Consider the following 24,677-nt stretch of genomic DNA (forward strand, 5'->3'; position numbering starts at 1 on the left):
AAATTAAATTAAATTAAATTAAATTAAATTAAATAAAATAAAATAAAATAAAATAAAATAGAGTAATACAAAAAAAATAAAAAAATAAAAAATAATTATAAATAAAATAAATTTAAAAAAATAAATAAATGAAATAACGAAAATAAAACATATAGAAGAAGGTCAAAAAAAGTGGTGAAATAAAATAAACTAAAATAAAACCAAACCAAATAAAATCAAATAAAATAAAAGAAAATAACATAGAAAAAATAGATAAAATAATAAAAAATAACACACGGCGAACAATTAGTGAAATAGAGGTCAAAATAAAAAAGAAGTGAAGTAAAATAAATAAACTAGAATATAATGAAATAAATAAAATTAAATGGTATAGAAAAAAAATTAAATTAAATTAAAATATAAAGTAAAGTAAAAACATAAAATAAAATGCAATATAAAATAAAATAAAGTAAAACATACAAGCAATTAAATACATTCATAAAGCCCGGCGGCAGTTCTTGACGCTGTATTCTTGCCCGAAAGGTCCGCCGGCAAGAGATGCAACAAGGGGTAAAGTGCTGTCATTGGTGTTGTCCTGAGTGCTTCTGTCAGTGCCGATCATTGATAGCCTATATACACTTTCTTATCTTTTAAGAAATGTTTTCATTGCTGTTCACCAAGCCCCAATACCCAATGGAACAGTAGCGGCCTGGCTATCGCCATGAAGATCCAGTAGAGAGAGAAGGCGATAAGACCCAGGTGCAGCATGCATAAAATGTCACTAAGGCCTTATTTGCCCTCTCCTACACAGCTTGCTATCGAGTGTTACTCCGAGATTCTTGGTGCTTTGTTTCAGCTGGAGGGTCACCCCATCCAGCTAAGGCGTAGACCAGTTCGGAACCTTGCATTTTGTGGTGAAGAGTACCAGATCCGTCTTAGCCCCACCTCGATTTCGCAAATATGTATCTCCCTTAATGCTTGGTTCATAAGTGAGCTGAGTGTGTGGACAGACACTTACCACTTACTAAATATGACAGAAATATCATCCGCATATTCCGCAAGTTCGGCAGGTCCTCCTTCCATTTTATTAAGAATCCTGTTGACAATCGGCGACTAAAGTAGCGGCGATAATACGCGCCCTTGCCGCGTACCTCTGTAAACCGGTTTGGTGGTCTCATGCCTACCCCACTGCGCCGAAATACTTCTGCAGCTCAAAATACTGCTTGTCCAGCTCGAAATTACGGGATTAACTCCCATTTTCGTCAATGGCTTTCAAAATGGCTTTCTTAGAGACATTGTTGAAGGGTGGTATCTCTACCGATCTTCCTTTCGTGTAACCATGTTGTGCCGTTGAGCCTTTAACAATATATCAAGAGATACCTCTCCTCCTCGAGTCTACTCGCCGTCGTCCTTTTTAATGAGTCCCTGGCTTACACAACCCTTGGACAGGCCGTTTCTTCGCCTTGCTGTTTCGATAGAGCTCTCGATTCCCTGCAGAAATTCGATCATGAGTTCCTTTCCTCGTTGCATATGGCTATTTTGTAGAAAATTAGCAGATATATGCTCGCCCCAGCACTCATTTGAGTCCGAACACTTTGCTAGTCTAAAAGTTTCCCTCAAGGCCGTTGTCTTAGCCCTCCTTAGGGGACAGCCCCTAATTATGATGGGTTATTTAGTTTGTAACTAATTTCGAATAGGTGACAGACAACCTTATACGAATATTTTCGGAGATAACACCTATCTAGATATCCTTAAAATGAAAAACATTATCCAAATAAAAAATTTGTTTGAAGTGTATTTGTTTTTAGCTCTTCCACGTTAAAGCGACTGGAGGTATTTCAATGAAATTTGGCATACATATAGCCTATGACCTGATTAACATACAGCATTTTTTTTTAAGAGGGTTGCCACTTTTTTCAAAAGTTAAAATCAACTATTTATTAAGCAAGATTAACTGTTACAACAATGTGGGTGTCAAACAAAAGAGTTTCGAAAACGATTTATTACAAAAATATTTTTGAAGAGAGTTGCCACCTTTTCATAAAATTAATCTCAATTTAGTTAACAATTTAAATGAAATATTTTAGTATGGGTACCAAATGAGAGAGGTTAAAGACAAATTTATTTCTAAATATTTTAGCAGACGGTTGCTATATTTTAAGAAATTCAAATTCAATTTACTTAAAAGGTTGAACGAAATGTCTTAATATGGGTATTACACGAGAGAGGGTTAAGAAATTTGTTCTTTTGATAATATTTTTAAAAAGAGTTACCACCGGTTTAAAAATTTAAAATCACTTTTATTAACAAGTTAAATGAAATATTTCATTATAGGTATCAAACGGAAGAGGTTTTAATACGCTTTGTTTCTAAAATATTCTTGAAGGTGGTTGCCACCGGCTCAAAATGTTAAAATTAATTTAATAATGTTAAACATGTTTGTCTTTTTTTTGGGATAATTACTTTTTGCATTGTCACATTTACATATTAGATACATTTAGGGGATTCACAAGACGTGTTAACCGTCGTAAAATCTTAAGCTTAACACTTGTTTACGTAAAATAGCGGTTAAAATGGTTGGGGGGTTGGCTAATTATATATTCTTTATCAGTTTAAAAGAATTTCGGTTTAGTTAGAAATCCCCTAAAACCATTTTAATTAAAAAAGATGTTAAGCTTAAGATTTTACGACGGTTAACACGTCTTGTGAATCCCCTAATTGTATTATATTTGCATTTATAACAACAAAATTGAGAAAATAGTGAAAAATAAATCGATACAAATTTATTTCTAAAGAATTATTCTACTTTGCTGTTGTTACATATTTAAACACAATTTATGTAATTAATTTTTTTACATGAAGTGTAGTTTTTTATATTGAAATTTCCAATTCCGTTGAAATTCGACACACTGATGATATTCTGTAACCTCGAGAAAGTAACCAACTTAAAAAAAAAAAAATATTTTTCGGTGATTTTTATTTTTATTTTTTTATACATTTAATATGTATGTAGATGAATTAGCCGAAGCGCTGCATTATGATTGAAAAACAAATGATTTCAATAGATAAATCGTGTAAATACGAGCTTACAGCGGCGGCTCTCAATCAATACCAGACACTATTCTGAAATTTTACGCCATCATGCCTCACCCACCGGCACTTGAGATCTGTCATCTGCATATTGTTGTCAACATCGTCGTGGCACCAATACAAGTAGCTGAAGTAATTGTCATTTTTTTTTAGTTTTTACTACTGACAAGGATTATTATTTTTTTTATTGCTGTTTTTGTGGCATGCGGTTGGCGTCAACAAGTCTGCCGTTGCTTTTTAATGCTGCTCCAACGAGTTTAAGTGCTTGAACTCCGACAACGTCGTCGACGTTGCATGTGTTGCATAACCATTTAGCCATATGTATACAAGTACATATATGTATGTATGTATTATGTGTGTAAGTATCCCACAGATTTGTTGTTTTTTAATTTTAGCTTGGCTCTGCCGCTGTTTCACCCATTTTTTATTTATTTTTTTTTTGAATTCTTGTTTTAATTTTTTGCTCTATTTTCATTAGTCGGTTCCGTTAACCTCGCTTCCGCTTCCGCTGCTGTCGTTGTTGTTGTTTTACATACTATCTTTATCAGTTGAAATCTGCTATCAACACACTTTTAGTCAACACTTACTTAAACGCTAACAATTCTGCAATCTCGGGCCCCCCTTCTCAAAAACTAAAACCCATTTTCGCGCAACCATAGAAAAGTGTTTGCTTCCTGGTGTCTCTGACAGCTTTTTGTTTCGTTTTAATTGCGCTTTCGTTTATTCTAATCCTTCTTTTTTTTCTTTGCTACCTCTGCTGCTGCCGTTGCGTGCTTTCGCTTCGTTGTCTTACTTTATTTTTGCTGCTGGTTGTTTTCTCTTTTTTTTTCGTTGTTGTTTTGTTCAGTTTCGCATACATATTTCCTCACTTATCCCACTGGTGCAGCAGCAATCGAAAAGAATTCCCATGAATGATTTAGAAGCAAACACTATTAACAACACCCACACGACTACTAAAAACCCTAAGGGGCAGTGCATACACAGATACTTGTGCATACATTTGTTTCACACGTGCGAAGTTACGAGGGGCTATATAACAAATACATGTGTGCATGTGTATTTTGTATGTATGTATTTTGCCTCACCTGCAACTGTCTATCCGGTTGAAACGTGAATCCTTTTCATGTCACTAACGCACACAACTGATGATCTAAGCTGCATTAGCTGCAGGCGATTGCGCATTCATCATACGCTACACGTTTATGTACTTGTCCATTTATGTTTGTACGTGTGAGTGGGTGCGCTTGCTTAGGTACATATATATGCACGGACAGGTTTGCATTTAAAAGTTGAGCATATCGAAAAAAGTTCGCTTAGTTGGCTATTTTTGCTAGTTTTCGAACAGGAGGTTTAACAGCTGTTAGGTAACAGTATCATGTAAAACGAAACTACAGTTCAATGTTTTTTTTTTACATATTCGTGTACGAAGATGAATACGAATATGAATATGGATATGAATTTGGATATTATATGAATATGAATATGTATTTCATTATGAATATGGAGGAGTATTCTGGTTTTCGTACGAAATGAAAATTGGAAATTTTTATATAGAAAATGAAGACGCGCCATGAATACGAATACTTATGTGAATATGAATATGTATATGAATATGAATACGAACGATGAATATGAGTGCGAATACGGGTTTTATGAATATCAATAAGAATACGAATATGAATATGAATACGAATATGAATATGAATAGTTTTTCTCTCTGACGTCAAGTTTTTTTAAAGGGCTTTAAAATTAAAAAAAAATATGATTAATTCGAAAATTATTTAAAAATTTCAGTGCAATGGAGGATAGTAATACGAGTGTCATATATAAGAAAAAATTCTGTAGAATTATAACAGAATACATTTTTTGGTGCAAAAGAACGTATGGGTATGGGAAATGTCCTTTACAAATTTTGTCCTTAAATATCTTTGAAAATTTGCAAAAATTATTTTTGAAAAAAAAAATTATTGTATGGGGACTAATATACACACGACATCATCATCGATTTTCGTCCTGTAAACTTTATTAGCTCAAAAAGTTAAAAATTATTAAAAGTGCATTTCCAATGTTTTTAAATTCTACAGAGTATTCTCTTTGGTGCATAAGGACGGATGGGTATGGAAAATGTCCTTTACAAATTTTGTCCTTAAATATCTTTGAAAATTTGCCAAAATTATTTTTGAAAAAAAACATTATTGTATGAGGACTAATATACACACGACATCATCATCGATTTTCGTCCTGTAAACTTTATTAGCTCAAAAAGTTAAAAATTATTTAAAGCGCATTTTCAATACCTATTCGTCCTTGTAAACCAAAAAACGTTATTGTTTTTAAATTCTACAGAATTTTTTCTCTAATTTTGGTATGTGTAGAATACATTGCACTGATTTTTTAAATAATTTGTTTTTTTAATTAATCATAACTTTAGAATTTCAAAGTCCTTTGAAAAAAAAAGTTCTGAAGTCAGAGTGAAAAACTAAAAACGCAGTTTTACTACATTTTGCCCATAGTTTCGTAAGTAAATCTATTCTTTCGTGTGTTATGATTTTTGTTTTTGTAGCTCGGTGTTATATTTTACTTTTGATTTATTTTTCTAGATATAATCTAATCATATAAAGTCACACGTTGGCACCTTTTTGGCACCTCGAATCTTCCATTTGACTTTTCTTTAGCAGACCTGCTCTCAGCTTAATTTTTTATACTCATATAAATGAGTTGCTATACTTCTAATGAGTTAAAACTAAACTTCTCAAAAAATTAAGGTTTCTTTTTTTTCAATTCTAAAATTTTGTCTTTATTAGAACAATTAGGTTATTTTTATAAAACAAAGTTTTTATAGTAACAATGAAACAATGCAATTTCTTCTTAATTTTAGAGGATATTCTTATGATAACATTTTTGTTTGTTAGTAGCCGTCTGTCGTTTTGCAACAGCACTCTCAAGCGGCAAACGATGGAGAGAAGTAGTCAATTTCGTTTATGGATTTTTGTATATCTATACATATATACCATTTGAGTTTGGCCCAAATATCTCACTTCTGAGACAATGCCGACTTCGTGGCCATCCAGAGCTATAGTTCTTTTTCTCGTGAGATTTTTTTCTTCTTATGAAAAGCATGTTGGCTATTTCCAAATTTTTTTCGTTTTTTTCCGTTAGTTATGCCCCGTCGATTGGGCACGACTCATAAGTACGGACTTTTAAATGTTAAAAATAACTTTTTTTCTTTCGGCTTTCTGCTGCGCGAATTTGGTGTAGTGGTATATTGTATTGAACAGGACGTTAAGGTAAATCAACAATTTTGCCATGAAAATATCCTAAACGATGCTTTATTACCTTGGGCGCGAAAAAAATTCGGTATAAATCATTGGACGTTTCAATAAGACTCGGCACCATCGCATACAGTTCGCGAAATTCAACGTTTTTTTTAGACAAAAAGAAATTCCCAACTTCATTTCTTCGCAACAATGGCCACCATATTCACCGGACTTAAATAAGTTTAGGGTATGTCGAGAACCCTTGTTACCCATAATGTATGCCACAATCACATTTTCTCCCGATCCATTGCAGCCAGGAATCTTTAGCAAACCTGGCGCTCCAAACGTTTTCCCAAAGCTTTTGCACTGCTAATTTCATCTTTTATATAAGTAAAGTACGGATTGCCTGCAATTATTTTCTTCTTCCGCCATGCTTAGATCTTTGTCTGAAATTCACTTAATGAGCGTGTTAACCGCATATATACTACTATGTACACACGCACATATCCATATGCAAAAATTCTTGCCATTTCCAGGTGCCTGTTTTACGTCCGCTAATAGAATAATATTTGTACATACAAAACAAAACACAAATATCAAATTAACGGCTTAATAAAAATTTATAATCAGCAGTTAGACTACATAAAAGGCACATAAATGCTATTTGTTAACAAATATATTTCGTTATTCTTTTAAGTTTATGTGTTTTTTTGATCGGGTTTTTATTTTTATTTTTATTTTTTATTTTTGTTTAAAACTCCACTATGCAAAAGTTTTTTACGTAAGTTTTTTTTTTAACAAAGCTAAGCTGAAGCCAGTTGTGGTAAACAACTGCATAGTCTTTCATTCTATATAGTTTCCCACAAACTGCTAGCACTTAGCAAGCATTAAAACTTCAATAAAAGTCTAATTGGACAAATCGCTTTATGTTTTACATATATATGAATGAATAGAAAGTGTGAGTGAATGGACGAGTGGTTTTAGAAGAATAAAATAGTTAGAAGTTTCATAGCTAGTCAAAGCAAATATTTCCGAATATATAACTTATGTGAATCAGAATGAGTACACCACACGATAAAAATAGAAAAATTCCTAATACTAGTAAATATTGTTTTTAACAACCCTGCAGTGAAATCCCAAACTAGTCAGGAAAAATACTAGTTTACAACTCGAATTCCCTGACTGAAACCGAACTAGTTCGAAAATCAAACCCTGTTTTATTTAACTTCGACAGTTTAATACAATAAAGTACACAAAATATTATAACTTTTATTTGGGTATATTGTAAACCATTAAATCGAATACGTATTCAGTTATAATAGTCCGGTTAAATAATGATTAATACTCATAATGATTATTAATTAAGACATGTTTTTTTGGATAACCGTTTAATGATCAAATACCGATATTACCACCTTTTTAATGATTAAGAATTGATTACTTTAAAAAAATGTCAATTAATTCATTAGTTTTAATTACATCATTATTTTGTTATTATTGATCATTTTCAATTATTTTTGACTTTTTAATTACACTATTAATATAATTATTTGATAAATTTCTATTATCAATCAACAAGCCAAACTATAGACAAAAATTAAGAATATTTAATAACTGCTTGAATTATTTATTTATTTTACTCTTATCCAAATCTCAAATTTTAAACATTAATTATTATTTTTATAAATTTTTAAAAATAAAAGACTTAAATGTGCAAAGTTAATGAATTTAATTTATTTTAATGAAAACTTTTATTTTTATTTTAGTTTACTCAAAAATTATCAAAAGAATTCATTTTATTTTTAACTAAAATGTTTTCTTTTGCATATTCCATATTATTAAAAAAGATAAAAAATATAGTATTTATTGTACCTGAAAAGATGTTGGCTCACTAGTTGGGCATGCGGTTCATACTAGTTGTAAGGTAGTTTACAACTAGTTCATTTGACTACAGGGACTTGATGAAGTTATTCCCGACCAGGTGCAATAGTTGGAACAGTATCACTAGCCATTGATAGAATGTTTCACTCATCAATATGTATGCATTTATGTACCTTCTCCTTTTTGTTATGTGCTTGTTTATGTAACTACTATGTATGTAGTATGTAATTTATTCTAAACAAAACTGGCGACAGCGCCAACAAAATTGCATTTAACACATTTTCGACTACAAAACAACAACGGTAAATGTTCTATACTTACATAAATACATACGTAGTGCAAAAAACATAATTTAAAAATATGTATGTACATTAGGCATATGTATGACTTTTCAACTTTTTTTTGGAAAGATTAAATCTACATGGTATGATGCAATGAGTTTTCTAATTATAAAACCGGGGTATGATCTTAATTTTTTAAAATGTCTCAAAGCCCTCGCAGGAATCCTATTGAAAAGTCTGAACCTACTTATAATTATTATTTTTATTTTTTGTTTTTAATTTAAGAAATATCGTAAATGGCTCCGAGGCCGACCGTATGGATGAAAATTGTTGTATAAATCTCGAATAGGAAATTAAAGTGGCTTTATTTTAAAGAAAATTCGCTAACCACGTCTGAGAATAATTGCAGTTTAGTGAATTTACTTTTTGCAAAATACTGATAAAACCGATGTTTAGCCAAATATCGTCGCTTAAAGTACAAAACCGCGTATCAAGAGGTTGCATAAATTATTTTCTAGAGAGTAAACACACTCATATTTCAAAATGGTTCTCTTTTTTATAAAGCAATCGCATTTCTGGCTAGTATATTTCAGGACGAATGGATAAGGATTGAGCCAAGAGCTTGTGTGATCAAATCCAATTTTTGGCAGCAAATGTCAGTTACGCGGTTTGGTACTTTAAACGACGATATGTAAAACTGTTCTACTTTCATTAAATTTGATTCCATATTCAGTTTCAGGCGAAAAATTTACATGTGAAATGATGGTCAATTTAGCTACAATCGGAATTACATTAACCTTTTTGCTAAACAAATATTTTAGTAAAATTTTGGTACTTTATTTTTTTCTTCGGTATAACTCAAAAAATAGTAAACGCTCTTTATTGTATTTTGCAATGAATTTAAGTAGCTACCTATCAGAAAATTTTCAGCCAAAAAACACGAAATTGGACAAAAAAATTACCTCGAAAGGGCTGACTAACTTACTCAAGTAATTTTTAAAATATTCGAAAAGTAGCTGCTGAATTGTTGCCCTAGTAACTACTACTATCGTCGACCTAGAGCCGTATTCATACATACGAGAGCGAGCCATTTATCCTTTATTCCGTTGCCACAGTTTAAAGCTCAATTGCTTCCAGTCTGTCAATTTATATGCGGTGCATGGTACAATGCTTGGTTCTCTGACCACCGCTTTGATCAAAATGATTTTTCGTTCTTCGAAAAATCAGTTATTCAGTTTAGAAAGGTACATAAGACACTGGGTAAAAGAGGAATCCACTCCTGCTAACTAACAGTGTAATAATATCTGTGCGGAACGAGCAATTAAGACGGTTGAGGATTTAGGTCATACCTTCAAAACGCCGCGTACTTTGATTTTAAAATTAATATCTTTAAATTTATAATTTATTGGTGTGTTTTTTAAATTAATTTTATAAAAATGAAGTGGACAGTTTAAAAATAGAGTTTTATGCGGGATATTTTTTTTACAAACTGGCACAAAATCATCATTTTTGTTGTTTTTTTCACGATTTCTAAGCATCGAGTAATAAATAGAAAATTCCTTAAAAAAAGTCATATGCCTAATGTGCATATGTTAATATATGCTTTCCATTCAGTGCACACAATAACGCAATAAGCTATGGAATTGAAAAACGTGCTGAAATTTCAAATGCAAAGGAAAACTCTAAAAAAGCGCACTGAAAAAGCAAATACGAGTGCATAGAATGAAAACGTATAATGAAAAACGTAAACAGATTTCAAAGCTTCGGCTAGTAATAGCAATGTGAGTAGGTAATATTTAGTGCAACAACAGTTCGAAACAGTGCAAGAGTTCAGTGGTGTCGACCAGTCACCCGCTTACAAACAGCCCAGTCCGCCAAGCAGTGCTAAGAGTACATTTGCAAAAAAGTATATACTTATTAGAGATGTCAATCCCGGGATCCCGCTGTTTTTGATAGTAAGAACTTGTTTATGAATTTGAAGTATGATTTTTGTAAAATGCCTACAATGACTACAATTAACAAAAAGCTTGAAACTGTACTAATAAATTGCAGCCTGAGCCTTTTGAAGAAGATTTAAATGAATGTACTTATAGCGTCGCTAAAGTAAACGAAAAAGAAAGTTTTAAGGAAGCGTTACATAATTTCTTATATTAATCTACTCACACTTCCTCAAATCGAAAAACTTATAATTTGTCTGACATGCTGGTAAACGAAGTTCAAATGGAGTAGTGGAGGAGATAGGAGTAATGACTTACGACTACCTTTTGACAGTTAGCCCAAAGTGTTGAGGCCGAAAGATGTTTTTATCAGCAGGTTTTGTATATAATAACTTCAGGTCAAGATTAGAAGATTCCGATTTGAATGCTTTTTGCTGCTATTATGTACAAATTTTAGATGCAATAATAACAACACCGGCACAAAAAAGGGTGTGCGCTTTTAACCAGACTCACCTGAATCTGATTCTGAGGTCCGTTTGACTCGTACACCCTAACAAATTTTGAGAAAATTGCGAAAAAAATGGCAAACAATTCGCCATTCGCCATTTCTTTATGGAGTAGAATAAACATGTTTGGAAAATTTGTTTTTGTTTTTTTTTATTAATTATTACTTTCAAATGTGCCTGGTATATAAATTGTTATTTGTAATGTATATATGCGTTCCTCAATTACTTTAAGATTTGCCTGGATTAATAAATATGTGAGCTTTCCAATCTGTTTATCGTAAATTTAAAATAGTTTTATTGCATTGTATATTTAAATGCTTTCAGATATTAAGTTTTTACTAATATTCATAAAAATTATGTCTCATTGTAAATCCTGGGATAAATTCCGGGATCCCGGGATTACTTAAAAAACATCCCGAAATCCCGGATCACAATTTTCCGCATATTTTGGCATCCCTGATACTTATGCACTATTTACATACATATGTAAGTATATTATTTAGTATATGTATGTATATGTCTTCAATCGGTCGCCAACATTCGTTGCACTTCTTCAATGGCTCATCATCGAGCTACTGCTGCCCGACTGACTTGTGTATCTCATCTGTAGAATGATGCCTGTTTTGCATGGCTTCATTAGTGGCGGCGTTGATGATGCTATCAAGTACGTGTGCACGCAAAATTAGCGTATGTAGACTCAGAAAAGCACACATAAGGTAATATGTGCATTCATTCACAAGTCAGGAGTGGAGATTTTATTTATTTGCACACAGCTGCTTTAAAGCCTGAATGTGTGAATTGTCTAAGCTGCGTCATTGTCAATGTGATAGGTATGGAGATCTGTATATGAAATTTTGCCTACACTTAGATGTCAGCACGGGCATATTGCAATACTTAGGATGCCAAGCAATGACTCCCAGACTAGAGTTTCAATAGGAATTTGAATATATATATTTTTTTTTAACCCCAGACAAATATTTGTCACGAATACCGAAAAAATCTAAGCTTGAAAAAAGGTTTTTGAATAAGTTAAGTGTTTGATTGGAAGGTTGGTGCAGTAAGTAAACCTGCAAAGTAGTATGTATGTAGATCCATATTCTTATACTTATTTAAGTATGCAGAAGACCATCGATAATTATGTACATATACATATGTATGTATTTTTTAAATTAATTTAATTTTCAGAATTTTTTCATTTTTCTTCTTTAATTTAATATTTAAATTTTTTTGTTTTAAAAATACAATTTTTTCATATTCAATTTAGTTTTTGGAAACTAGTGTTCTTTCTTTTTTAATTCATTTTCTTTGCTTTTTTAGATTCTATTGTTTTAAGAAGAACAAATGTTTTTTGAAATTTCATTTTATTTTAATTAACTTATTTATTTCTTAAATAAAGGTATAAAACAATTTTTTTAATTTTATTAAATTTTTTGGAACTTATAAATTTTAGCGGCTAATATTCTTTCTTCTCTTCTTAATTAATTTTTTCTTCTTTGGACTTAATTTTTTTAATAAAAATATTTTTTAATTTTATTTATATTAAGGAATTTATTCAGTTATTTTTTTAAATAAATCTATAAAAATATTTATTTTTTGTTCATTTAATTTGATTTTTAGGAACCTATTATTACTTTTTCTTTTTAATTTTTGTATCGTTTTAGATGGATATTGTGCCCATTGTATCGCTAAAAAAGAACATAATTTTTAATATCATTAATTTTGATAAACTTTTTTAAAAAGTACATACACATTTTTAATTTCAAATAAACTTATTGCTCGATAACAAACAGAACAACGCTAAGACCTCCCCGTTAGAAGGTCTTTCAACTAGTCTTTTGAATGACGGAAAATAGCTTTCAAGATGGTTTCACAATTGACAATGGTCTTATGAAAGACTTTTGTCTTTCATGAGTTACTTAAAAAGACAGTTGCTGGAATTTCCGCCAAAATTTGCATTTGATTGCCACAAAGGAATTCTCGGCCGACAAAGGGTTAAGATAGAATATAATCGAGCTAATCTAATATTTATGGAATTTTCCTATTATATATCCTTTTTTTTATTCCACACTGATTTCTGACAGTGTATTGGTGTCGTAAATTTACGCTCGCCATATGTAGTCACTTTTATTATTATTACTCGCTGGCGTTACATTTATCTACTTACATACAGACTACATTCTACACTCATACATACATATCTACTCACATACACATGCATTCAAACATATTTACATACATAACTAAGCTGAACACAAATGCATTTGCCACAGGTATGAGTAAGCAAGCAGGAGTTGGCTGTTGGCAGATGCAGCCAAGCAGTTCGTACGGATGACCCATTTTATTTGCAAATGCGCGACAGCAATGGCGCCTAAGTGCCCTCACACCCACATGTACCGCATCTATATATACATATGTAGGTATTTAGTCACACAGCACATGGCACACGGCAAACGTTATACATAAATATGTATGCCAGCTGTTTATGCGCATATTTGAGGCAATTATTAACACCAACTCCAAGCAAAGTGTGCGTAAATGAGAGTTGTTGGCTCCACATATGTATGTTCACTACATTGCTCAGCTTTTACGCTACGTTGCTCTGCCACCAACATAGCACAATGAATGGATGCTGAGCAATTCCAACCGGTAGGCTGTAGGCGGTAAAATACCTGTAAAATGCGATAAAGTGTTGGTAGTTAGGCTCATTTGGCAACACACAATAAATACCGAATGAACGCACACCTGCGCGATTTAAGCGACTATAAAATGTGGCAATTTATTTGCGAATTTTATGACATTTTAACGAATAGGTTTGGATTTTGCTTCTTTTTTCTGTTAACTTTGGCGAATCATTACAAAAAAAAATTGCTGAATATTGAGCATACATTTTTGGTGGGATATTAAAATATTGATACATATTGCTAATTGCATATTAAAAATAGCAGTACATTTCAAAACCAGAATTTAGTGGTTCTTAAAAACTATAAATTTGAAAGATAAAGAGATTAATTAATTTTACTGCTTTTGAATGGAGTTCGCCGAAGGACAACAAATCAAATGAAAAACCACAAATTAAATAAACAAACTTCCACTAACGAATATTCCAGAATTCAAAGAAGCTTCGAGTTCTGAGCTGGAATGTATGTATCCTTCGAGGATTACTTGCGTTTCGGGTGCAAGGAAGTCTCTAAAGGCTTTTTGAGGAAACAGGAAAATAAGAACGAAACGACGCTAGGTCATTCGACGGGAAAACACCCAAATTAGTGGCGTATGCAGAGGCCTGAAAGTCATTCATAAATGGGAGTTTCGAGCGGGGCATAACGGAAAACCTTAGAGCATTATCTCTGCCGATGTCCTGCACTGTCAAAAACACGACTAAAATGCTTGGAACTACTAATTAATCTCATATTTGGTGAAGGGCGCTGTAAGCATCCGGATAACTGCCCTGTTTTCCAATGTAGGTGTGTAGCCACCATTAAAAACAGCCAATCGAAAAAATTATACACTTTTAGTTTACATGGACGAATAGCTATTGATAATGTCCTTTAAATAATTTTTCTATTCTAAACTTATAAAGTTCGAGGGACGAAACTGGAGTGGTAGTGCCAATAATTATAATAATTATTAGTCCACAACATATATTTTTTCCAAAATTTGTGTTTTTTTTGTGTAAAATTGACTGTCGCATGGTGCCATACCATAACCAACGATTATTGTTGCCATAGTATAACGCCAGAGCTATAACTATAACCGTGGGTATATATTTTATTTTAGTTTTTCACCATAACCATAAGGAGCTCGTTATCACCTACGTAACCTAAGTCCATTTTCACTAAAATCGTATCAGCTTATTTTTGCGAAATATTGACATTCAAGAATTGCAAACAGCCCTTGGCTCGTTACCACATAATCCCTTTGCAGAAAAATCGTTAATATTGTATTTCTTGTTTTGATTTGTTTTTAAAAAATATTGTTAGCGTTTCAATACCTTCTGATTTAATAAGTAATTGTATAATACATTACCGAAGTCATGAAGAAAACAGAAAATAAGTATTTGCACCATGTGGAAGAAAAATACTGTTCGGAAGAAAGATATATAGATATAGATATATCACCAGAAAATACTGAAAATTCGCTTCAGATAATATGCTCTCAAAATACATTTATGCAAGTTTTATGGACAGTATGTAATAAATAAATACAATTTTTAAAGTTTCATAAATTGCACTTTATTTATATAAAATTAACAAAGAACTCAAAAATTTAATACCGACTTCAAAAAAGCGGGAGGTTATCACATGGTGTATTATATATTTTTAAATAAAACTCCACTTGTATTATACAATTACTTATTAAATCAGAATTAAAAATAAATCAAAACAAGAAATACAATAATAACGATTTTTCTGCAAGATTTTTATAATTTTGCAATTCTTGAATGTCAATATTTCGCAAAAATAAGCTGATACTATTTTAGTGAAAATTGATTTAGGTTACGTAGGTGATAACGAACAAAGGTGCATTTTCAACTTTCGTCGTGCGTTTTAGTGAACCTTTAACTAATTCAGGCACAGTGTGAATAATATATGTATGTAGAATAGTAAATAAAACCTTTTCAGGTTTGCTTTCCAATTTTAGGCACAACACAGACTAACATATATAAGACTTGAAATATAATTCCACTAGCGTTTCATGGTCTATCTACCATTGAAAGTTGATTGGTGTAGGGATCTGCCCCAACTCATCACTGGAGTAAGATTATTCTATGAGGGTAGGAGGTGAAGTCAAACGAATTTTTCGAACGATTTCCAATCAGAAATATTCTCTAACGCCAGGGACTGACGTCGTTTGAAGCGGAGAAACCTACATTATCGCCTAGGCGATACTATTATGCGGTACTGTTATGCAGCTTGCATGTTTCATGACGAAATCTAAGCTGATTAAGGAATGCAGCAATCTTTTGAATATCAATTCATAGTGCACTTAGTTGGGGTCACTTATCCTCGCAAATCTCCGAAGTCAATACTGGCTGCCGATGGGTTAGCCAGAGAGGGGTTTGACTTCCTTTAGTGAAATGGGTCGCATAATGTATATGATAAACTTATAGCTCCTCAATAAAGTACTTTATAAAGCAAACTAAAGTCCAAACCCCATTACTAGAAAACAACAAGAGAAAAGAAAAGAAAAGAAAAGAAAAGAAAAGAAAAGAAAAGAAAAGAAAAGAAAAGAAAAGAGAAGAAAAGAAAATAAAAGAATATAAAAGAAAAGAAAAGAAAATCATGGTAAAAAAAAGAAACGAAAATACAAGGAAAAAAGGAAAAGGAAAGGACAAGAAAAAAACTACTAAATCCCTAAACTAAGATTTAAGCTTAGAAGTGTTGTGTGGAACCTATTTCTGGCTCTGATATCTGGCCTTGATCTCTGTCTCTATCCTCTGTCCAAGGGTATCTGGTCTTCATTTCTGGTCTGTGTCCATGGTCACTGATTTCTGTACCTCGTCTATGGTTTCTGTCTCTGGGAACAAACGATTCTTAAATTGCTAGTAAAATCTACTTTCATGGACAACAAAACAACACATACAACTACTCAGGGCCTTAGAGTCTTGGCTTTTCCTACTTCAGCTTAAATCATGTTCATTTATGTATAAAAATATGTTCATACAGAAATATATCAGCGGGAAATAATTATATGTCTTAATATTCTTGGACATTGAAGGGGTTTTCAATCATTTATAAACCATAATTTAGCGCTTACATATTGTTAAGAGTGTGGCCGAAGTTCTGCCCCAAATTTTGATTTGCGTCTTGATTTTGCCACGGCACAGCAGATGTTTTTTTTTTTCAAACAACTTTTTTGAGAAATATTTTCTAGTTGAAATACACACGAAAGTTAATCGAATAATTGACACAAACTCTTGATGGAGAAACCAATATTATTCTAATTCATGAGCTCATTCGAAAACTCCGTATCCACTCTAAATAACGTTAATAACAACTGACAACTCAGAAAGTGAAGGAGTATAAATATGTATGTATTGTATGTATATTAGAGCAAACAGTTTTAAGCTCAATGGCATACAAAAAAATTTCAATTTGCAATAAGTTAATATTTAAAATCTTTATTTGATCTACTCAAAGCAAATAGTACAATATTTGTCTGGAAGCTGCATGAAAGTGCCACGTGACCAGAAACACCTGCTCGACTTAGCGCCTTGCACCCCAGTCATGTTCGCGCTCACCCGCACCCACTCACACTCACCAACCAACCAACCAACCAACCAACCACCCCACCTTTCAGTCAGCCCACCGCTTCCGTTTCCTCAACACACTCATTTTCACGCACTGCTGCCTAGCACCGATACCATTTCGTTTGTTTTCCGTTACCCATTTTCTCATTTTCATTTCGATTGTATTTTGTTTTCATTTCATTTCTTTGTTTTATTTTTTTTCAATTAAGCAAAAATTAAAAATTTATTATTTTCTTTACCCTCTGGAGATGGCAGCCAAGCAGAAAAACGAACAAAAGTAAATACATATAATGCACTAGTATAGGAGTAAAAAAAAAATAACGGCAGAAAAAGGGAACGAGTATAAAATCGAGCACAAGCGGGGGATTTAATATGGGATTTAAAGTCGTCGAAATAGATGTAATATTTTTGATTGAAAATGATGAAAATCCAAATAAAGGTTTTAAATTTTCATGGTTGAAATTTCATTTGTTGCTCTTGTATGTACTTAGGAAATTTACATAAAGTTTATGTATGTATGTATGTAGCATATTTTTGCAGCTGCTATTGTTTTAAAATATTCTCCTCATTTAAATGCACAAACATCTCCAATTGTGAGGGTAAAAAAATATGGCTAGCAAAACGAATCAAGCACCATTGAATTCGCCAAATTAAACGCCCATTATTTCACTTTATTGCAACATTGAATTTCATATTTTTAATTTAATGAGTTCATTTTATGTTTCACCCAATAATTTCTTTTTTTTCTTTTACAGTAAGTACATGGTCACATTTAATATAATAAGTGCCAATTTGGTGTCATTAGGTGTTTTCAGAGAATGAAATGAACGCATGTTAATGAGAATTTAATTAGTTGATCAAAGTTATGTGCAAACACATTTTCTATGTTTAGAAAATAAGAAAAATTACAAATAAAGCCTCGAGAGAAAATATTCAGGAAATATTACATAAATAGAAAAACATATATGAACACTAGGGTGCTCCAAAAATACAAAGGAAAATCAACTTTTTGGTAAAAGAATACAAAATGTTGACGATAGAGTACTTAAATAGTTGAAGTCGCCTTTTTAAAAGATGACTCCATTGCAATTTAACAGCTGCAACAAAAAATCAAGAATATTCACTATCGAATTAAGTAGGATATATATTTTTCTTTTGTTAACCGAGCTTAAGCAAAAAAACATTAAATTGGTCATAAAAAAAGTTTACATTAAAACAAAAAAGCACTAGCTACTTCTGCAAAAGATTCTAATTAAAAAGCTAATGTGGAAATCATAGACGGAATTTCAAAGACCTGTAAATTCTGTCATATTTCTTAACTCACACAAACTTCCTTTTTAACATCATTTGTGCTCAGATAAAATACAGTGGGTTTTTGCTAAAAATCTATAAGATCTATATAATAAAATATATCAAAAATTTCTTTTGGAAGAAATCCGCTAGCGTTTGCATGTTTTTTTCGAAAAGCCTTACCTTTTTTACCTCGTTGAAAACAACCGTTACAATTTCAGACATTTTCGATAACACTTTGCGGCAGCCGAAAGCAGCCCGGACTTTGCTAATATTTTCTGGAACTATACATATTCAGTACAGCGTTGCCGCCTTGGTAATTTGTAACCAAAATTGGTAATATTTCTCTTTATTTATCAAGTTTGGTAATTTATTTTTCAATTTGGTAACTTTTTTGATTCGGTCCTACATGTCACATAGGTTAATACAGGTTTTCATTCCACATTAGGAAGTGGCATGTCGTAAGCGTTTCCCTTTATAGAAACACCAGGTAATCCTGAAAGTTACGTAAGGCGAAAGTTGTTCCAGCGTTCTTTGGTTACTAGAATGGTGTGATCTTTAGCAAACTGCTTGGAAGTGGCTATTGCTATATCTACCGTGTCCTTTCCCGGAAGGTTTAGGGTGTTCGTACCTTTCCCTGTGAGTTATCAGCTTTGCAGTTGCCGTCGATTTTGCGGTGTACCCGGCAACCATACATATGAGTAGAATTCTACGTAAATATGTATCGTCACTCGCGCGCACTGTCGTGCGCTGTTATGTTCTCGTTCAAAATGCTACGGCATTCCTAAGTAAAAACACTATCAGCTGATTGCCAAAAAAATTCCTACTATGTGTGAAACGAAGGCTTTCCTTCAAGCGTTGAGTTTTTGATATATTTTCGGCCACTTGTTTACATATGGGCAATTCACAAGGTGTCGTATTTGTCGTGTTTGTCGTGAAGTCATGATATTTCATGACAGTTGTAAAAATGTTGTTATTGTTTTGTGAAGAAAAATAACACATGACGATACAACTCTGCAACCTATGTTTATTCGGTGTTATGTGAGGTTAAGTGCTGAGATATAATAAATAATCGTAACAGGTGTTCACAACCGTCGTGTTTTAACACAACTTTTGTTAGGAAAATATAACTTCACAACACCTTGTGAATTGCCCAATACAGTGCCCACTGGCCGAAATTGGACTTTTGTTTATCATAAATTCAAGATTTTTATAGCAATATATTGTTGATATCAGTTATTTTTATAAAACTACATATGTCAACTAAGAAAATTTCCAAATAACAGATTTGAAGTTTCAACCCTGTGCTTTCAGTGCGCTTTCAAAGTCATGTTTATGATTAGCTGTTATTTTGTCAGAATTGGTGCAAAATTATTAGTCAATTGTGATGAGCTAGTGAAAGGTTGCGTTAATATAAATAAACAAAATTAGATATGGAAAATAAAGTCCAAGATATTTCTAATAAGAATTAGTTAATATGCATATCGTGTGTGTGTTTGTTTATTGTTATTTAATGTATTTGTAGTGCGTATTTAAAGAAAAATACTAAAAAATTTTTTGTGTTCCGTAGAGTACCTAGAACTAGCAAGCTGAAAAGTGATGACGCGAACTAATAATAAAAAAATGCTTAATAATAATTGGATTTTGTTTGAGTAATAACAGTGCTTGCTCGTTTTCCCAAAAACTAACATTTTAAGCGAAGTACGTAGTAGTATGTATCCTCCTTACATAGAATACAGCAAATTCGGGATTTTTTCACCACGTTAACCTCGAAAACTACTGAAGGGATTTGTCAACATTTTTTTTTAATACAGGTATTATCTTTAGGCCTGAGATTTTCTATCGGGTTGCCATCCGTCTAAAAAATTATAAGATCCGCACCGTTCGTTGGATTACAGAAAATGAAGGTGCTTGGCCTCTATAGATGTCCAATAATGTATTATTTTTTTTAGTAGGGCTGCCACTATGTTAAAAAATATAATATCTCCACAGTAAGTTGGACTAAAAATGAGGTACAAAGTGAAAGAATACGGTCCCCGGATATGCAATAAGCTTTTATTATTTTTTTAGTGGGGTTGCCACCTTTTTAAAAATTACTACCTTACCTTTCAAGAGCATGGCCCATAGATGAGCAATAAATTTTTATTTTTTCGTAAGCGTTGCCACCTGTTTGAAAAGCCGAAACGAAAGAGTGCTAAGAAATCTGTAATTTTAATATTTAAACTATTTATGAGATGTTTGAAGGAGATTGGTATCAGTCGATATACGTTTGAAAGTCTTTATTTAGAACTATATTTAGTAGGGTTGACTTCAAGAAACCCCGTAAAAAGCAAATTTGGAAGTTAGAGGATTGATATATTCTAGAAAATGATTCTTCGGAAAATTTTACTAGGATTCTTCTCAGGCATAAACTTCATGCCACCGAGACGTAAAAGTCTCTAAAAAATTCAAACAAAAAAATCTATGCCAAGAAGGAATAACAGCCAAACTCAACAAACTCCGGGCTGGTTTCGGCTGTCGAACAGTGTAATTAATTGATTTTTCGGTATAAAATTTTTGTTTGAGAAAAACAAGTGTACAGCTTTTGTGGGGCATGAAATTTGCTACGAAAATGTTAATAATAATTTACGTTAAATGTCTTTTAAGACGATATTTATTATTCTTACACTAGAAATTGACTTAAAATAAATACCAAGAAACGATTACCTACATGTTTTATATCAAGAATAACGTATAAATTTAGTAAATAAATATAAATAAAACAAAATTTCGAATTTATAAAAATTTAAATTTTGAGACATTTGCTCATAGGAAATTTTTTGGAGCATATTGCATGCCCTACAAAAGCTTACACTCGTTTTTCCCAAAAATAAAAATTTAATACCGAAAAATCAAATCGACCGAAAAAAATTTCCCGTTTTATTTATATGGGAAATCGATTTTTTAATGAGCTAAGCCTGTAATGCATTCAAAATTTTTAAAATGCGGCTCAAGCGCTTAAATTTTTTTTTACTTCATTTATAAAAAACTCCATAAAATTTCGATTTTCAAATAAGTTTTAGATTACAACCGACTATAATGCCCCTACATCCTCAAATACGAGAAAATCGCTATAAAATTTACTACTCTCAAAGCATAAGGTTTTCATAATCTTTCGGCTTTTTTTTTTTAAGTTAAACTGTCTTTATTTGAAATACTTAAAAAATAGTATAATAAGTCTAAATTGGCTTGAGTAGCATTTAATACCTATGTACATAAATTAATTACGAATTTCCAAGATTTCGTGAAACTTACCTCAGTATCCTTCGAAGCGGCTCACTTGAATATTTTCCCACAACTCCCACAATATCTCCACTGATGTCAATTATTCTGCATTTAAATTTTATATGCATTAAATTACAACTTAACAAACATTAATTTTATTTTAATTGCTATATACTCCATTAACGATAACAATTTTAGTTTGATTTGTTCGAAATATGACACTCTCCCGTGTTTCGCACTAATTATAATAATCAATTGTATTTCCGTGCACGAAAAGCAGCAACCACTCATTAACACGAACACCCACACATAGACAGAGCCAGAGACATGTGGCGCATACACAATTAAATTTTGGGGAAGAAATTGTAATAATTTTCACTTCCGCTACTCTAACGGTTCGGTTGGTTCACTAACACCACTAGCACTTGCTGCGAGACAAACACTTGAACGTACAGTGGCGCTTTGCAGGCATACACCCAAACACCACTATTTATGTATGTATGTATGTACGAGTATGTATTATGCAATTGCGCGCCACAAGACACGGCCAAAAAGGCGAAACACGTCACTAGAGCAATTCAAGAGCTCCAAACTCATTCACTGAAGATTTTTCATTTACTTATCTACTACTATTTGTAAATAAGTAGTAGATATTGTTAGCTCACTTCGCGTAGCGCGCAGTCAAACCGAACCACCCGCAACACTCAGCAAACGAAGACTGAATGCAAGTTTCGCAAATGGTTTCGCGTAAACATTGAAAATTTTCGCACAGAAGATGAAATGAAAACAAAAGCGCCAAAAAACAACAACCACAATAACCACAACCCAGAGCGCCCAGCAGCAGCCAAAGCCGGCTTTATTTGTTTGTTGTTGTTGGTGTAGTAGAGTACTAGTATTATTTAGTATGTATGTGCAAACGTGTGCGTGCAGATGCTGTAAGGTGGCTGGGGGCTTGGCAGGGCAACTTGTTTCACGCGTTGCAATGGCAAAGCGCCGCATATTGCTTGCTTACATACATACATATGTACATACATACATCTAATCAGAGGAATAGCAAACGTGTTGATACAAATGCTGGTTAAATACCTTGAAAAAAGCCATGTTGCAACATGCCGCGCGTGCCACATACAACATTCTCGCTAGCACATGCAACAAATGCTGCAGCACAAGTATGGCCAAGACCATTGTTGGCCAAGGAGAGCTACGACATAGTGCAATTGGATGTTTGGTCAGTGTTGCCAACTTTTCAGTTTCAAAAAGCACCAAATCTTGGAAAAAATTATACTTTTTTTCATAACAGTTTGTGGTAAACAAAAGTAAAAAAATATACAATATTTACATGTATAAATAAATACACATTCATGCTTGCCAAGTAATACCGAAGTACTGCACATTAAAACTGGTACATCTGGAGAAGGAACAATCGAATCACAACAAACGAAATTGAATTTTAAAGGGGAAGAGTAATACTTAATGATACCCTAAGTAGAAATGAGCGAAAAATTTGTTGTTTTATAATATAACCTCAAATATTGCGAAAAACCGTGTTTTTACACTTAGAGGGTAGGATATCTCAAAATTCTGACATGGTATAGAAATTCTGCAGCTAGATTGGTATTCAGCACCGAAGAATCTATAAAAACCGATGCACTCAGGTGGCAAAAAAAGTTAAAATTTTTCGAACTGTGTAATCAATCAATAATCAAGAAAATAAAAAAATAAATACTTAACTTATCTGCGTGCTAGCATTTTCAACGCGCCTACAATTTAACAAGAACGCAAGAACGTGGGTTTGCAACTTCATCTTTTTATCAATCGTGGTTTGCATTTTAGTGCATTTAATTTTTTAGATTCTTGTAAAATTAGAAATTTTAGTTCAGAAAAAAGCCCTAAAAAGGGCACTAGGCACTAAACCATTTTTTTGGCGTTTTAATTTTCAAAAAGCACTAAATCTAGTGCTTAAAGCACTAAGTTGGCAACTATGTGTTTGGTTTTGCTTGTTGCCATAGTGAGAGAGAGCGAGAGCAATATTCGCGTCAACAACATTTGTTGCCTACAGGCTGGGTTGTCGAAGGTTGTGTGAAAAGTTGCTATGCAGCAACATTACGGAACGTTGAGACTTGAGTTTTAAATGGAAATCGAAAAGGGATGTGATTGGTGTTGCAGATGTAAAGAATTTAGGAGAATTTTTAAAATAGTCCTTCAACGACATCTCAAAGGGTTTGAGCCCAGTTGTGTCTTCTTTAGAGGCTACCAACTTAAACTAATTTAGACATTCAGCTATGGTATTTGGAAGGATCGATATTTTTTTTTTATTTTTTGTACTCCAAAGAGCAATTTTTGTAGACATTGAGGGTACTTTTGACAATTTGCCCAGTCAATCTGGATTTATTTTTAGGTGTACCTGGAAAAAATTCCAGCCAGAATAAAAAACGTACCATGCTGTTCAGAAAAATAGCTTCATTAAAGTAATAAAATTTTCTATCTCTCAATTTGAGCGGGAATATTTTAAATTAATTAAAAACTATTGAAACTGACGCACAAATGAACAAATGTGGAAATATACAAGAAATGGTCTCAATTTGTTGAAACATTACTTCACGGCTCGGTTTTTTTGTACCAGTTACGAATTTTGCAAAATTCGGATTTTTAGTACCGACTACAAATTTTGATAAAAGCCAAGTGGTAATTTTTTAGTATGGCAATTTCCAGAGTTTAATTCGTTTTTTTGTACCATCTACCAATTTCGAAAAATCCGATTGTTTAGTACCGGTTACCAATTTCGTAGAACGCAAAAACCTTAAATTTTAAAGAACAAAAACGAATATAACGATTTATTAAATACATATTATCATTGTTTTGTTCAGATTAAAAATCGAATCATTAAATAACCAATCAATTTTCATGTAACAGTATTTATGAAAAGACGGCATTTTTTTATAAGC

At 32.5% G+C, this 24,677-nt stretch overlaps 1 protein-coding gene across 2 annotated transcripts in view; it reads right to left on the reverse strand.

Annotated features, from left to right (window-relative positions):
• The window catches only part of LOC108375395 (uncharacterized), a 174,599-nt gene that overhangs the window by 96,768 nt on the left and 53,154 nt on the right, over positions 1 to 24,677 (reverse strand). Inside the window, exon 1 of one of the 2 annotated variants that reach the window (XR_001849154.1) lies at positions 21,763 to 22,434. The exons of the other annotated variant lie outside the window; for it this stretch is intronic. The gene's annotated coding sequence lies outside the window, so the exon portion shown is untranslated. Of the gene's footprint in view, positions 1 to 21,762; positions 22,435 to 24,677 lie in introns of those variants that run through there. 2 annotated transcript variants of the gene reach the window in all.

The sequence above is a fragment of the Rhagoletis zephyria genome, unplaced genomic scaffold (assembly GCF_001687245.7).
Source record: "Rhagoletis zephyria isolate East Lansing unplaced genomic scaffold, Rhagoletis_zephyria_1.1 Rzeph_scaffold_00093, whole genome shotgun sequence".
Lineage (NCBI taxonomy): Eukaryota > Metazoa > Arthropoda > Insecta > Diptera > Tephritidae > Rhagoletis > Rhagoletis zephyria.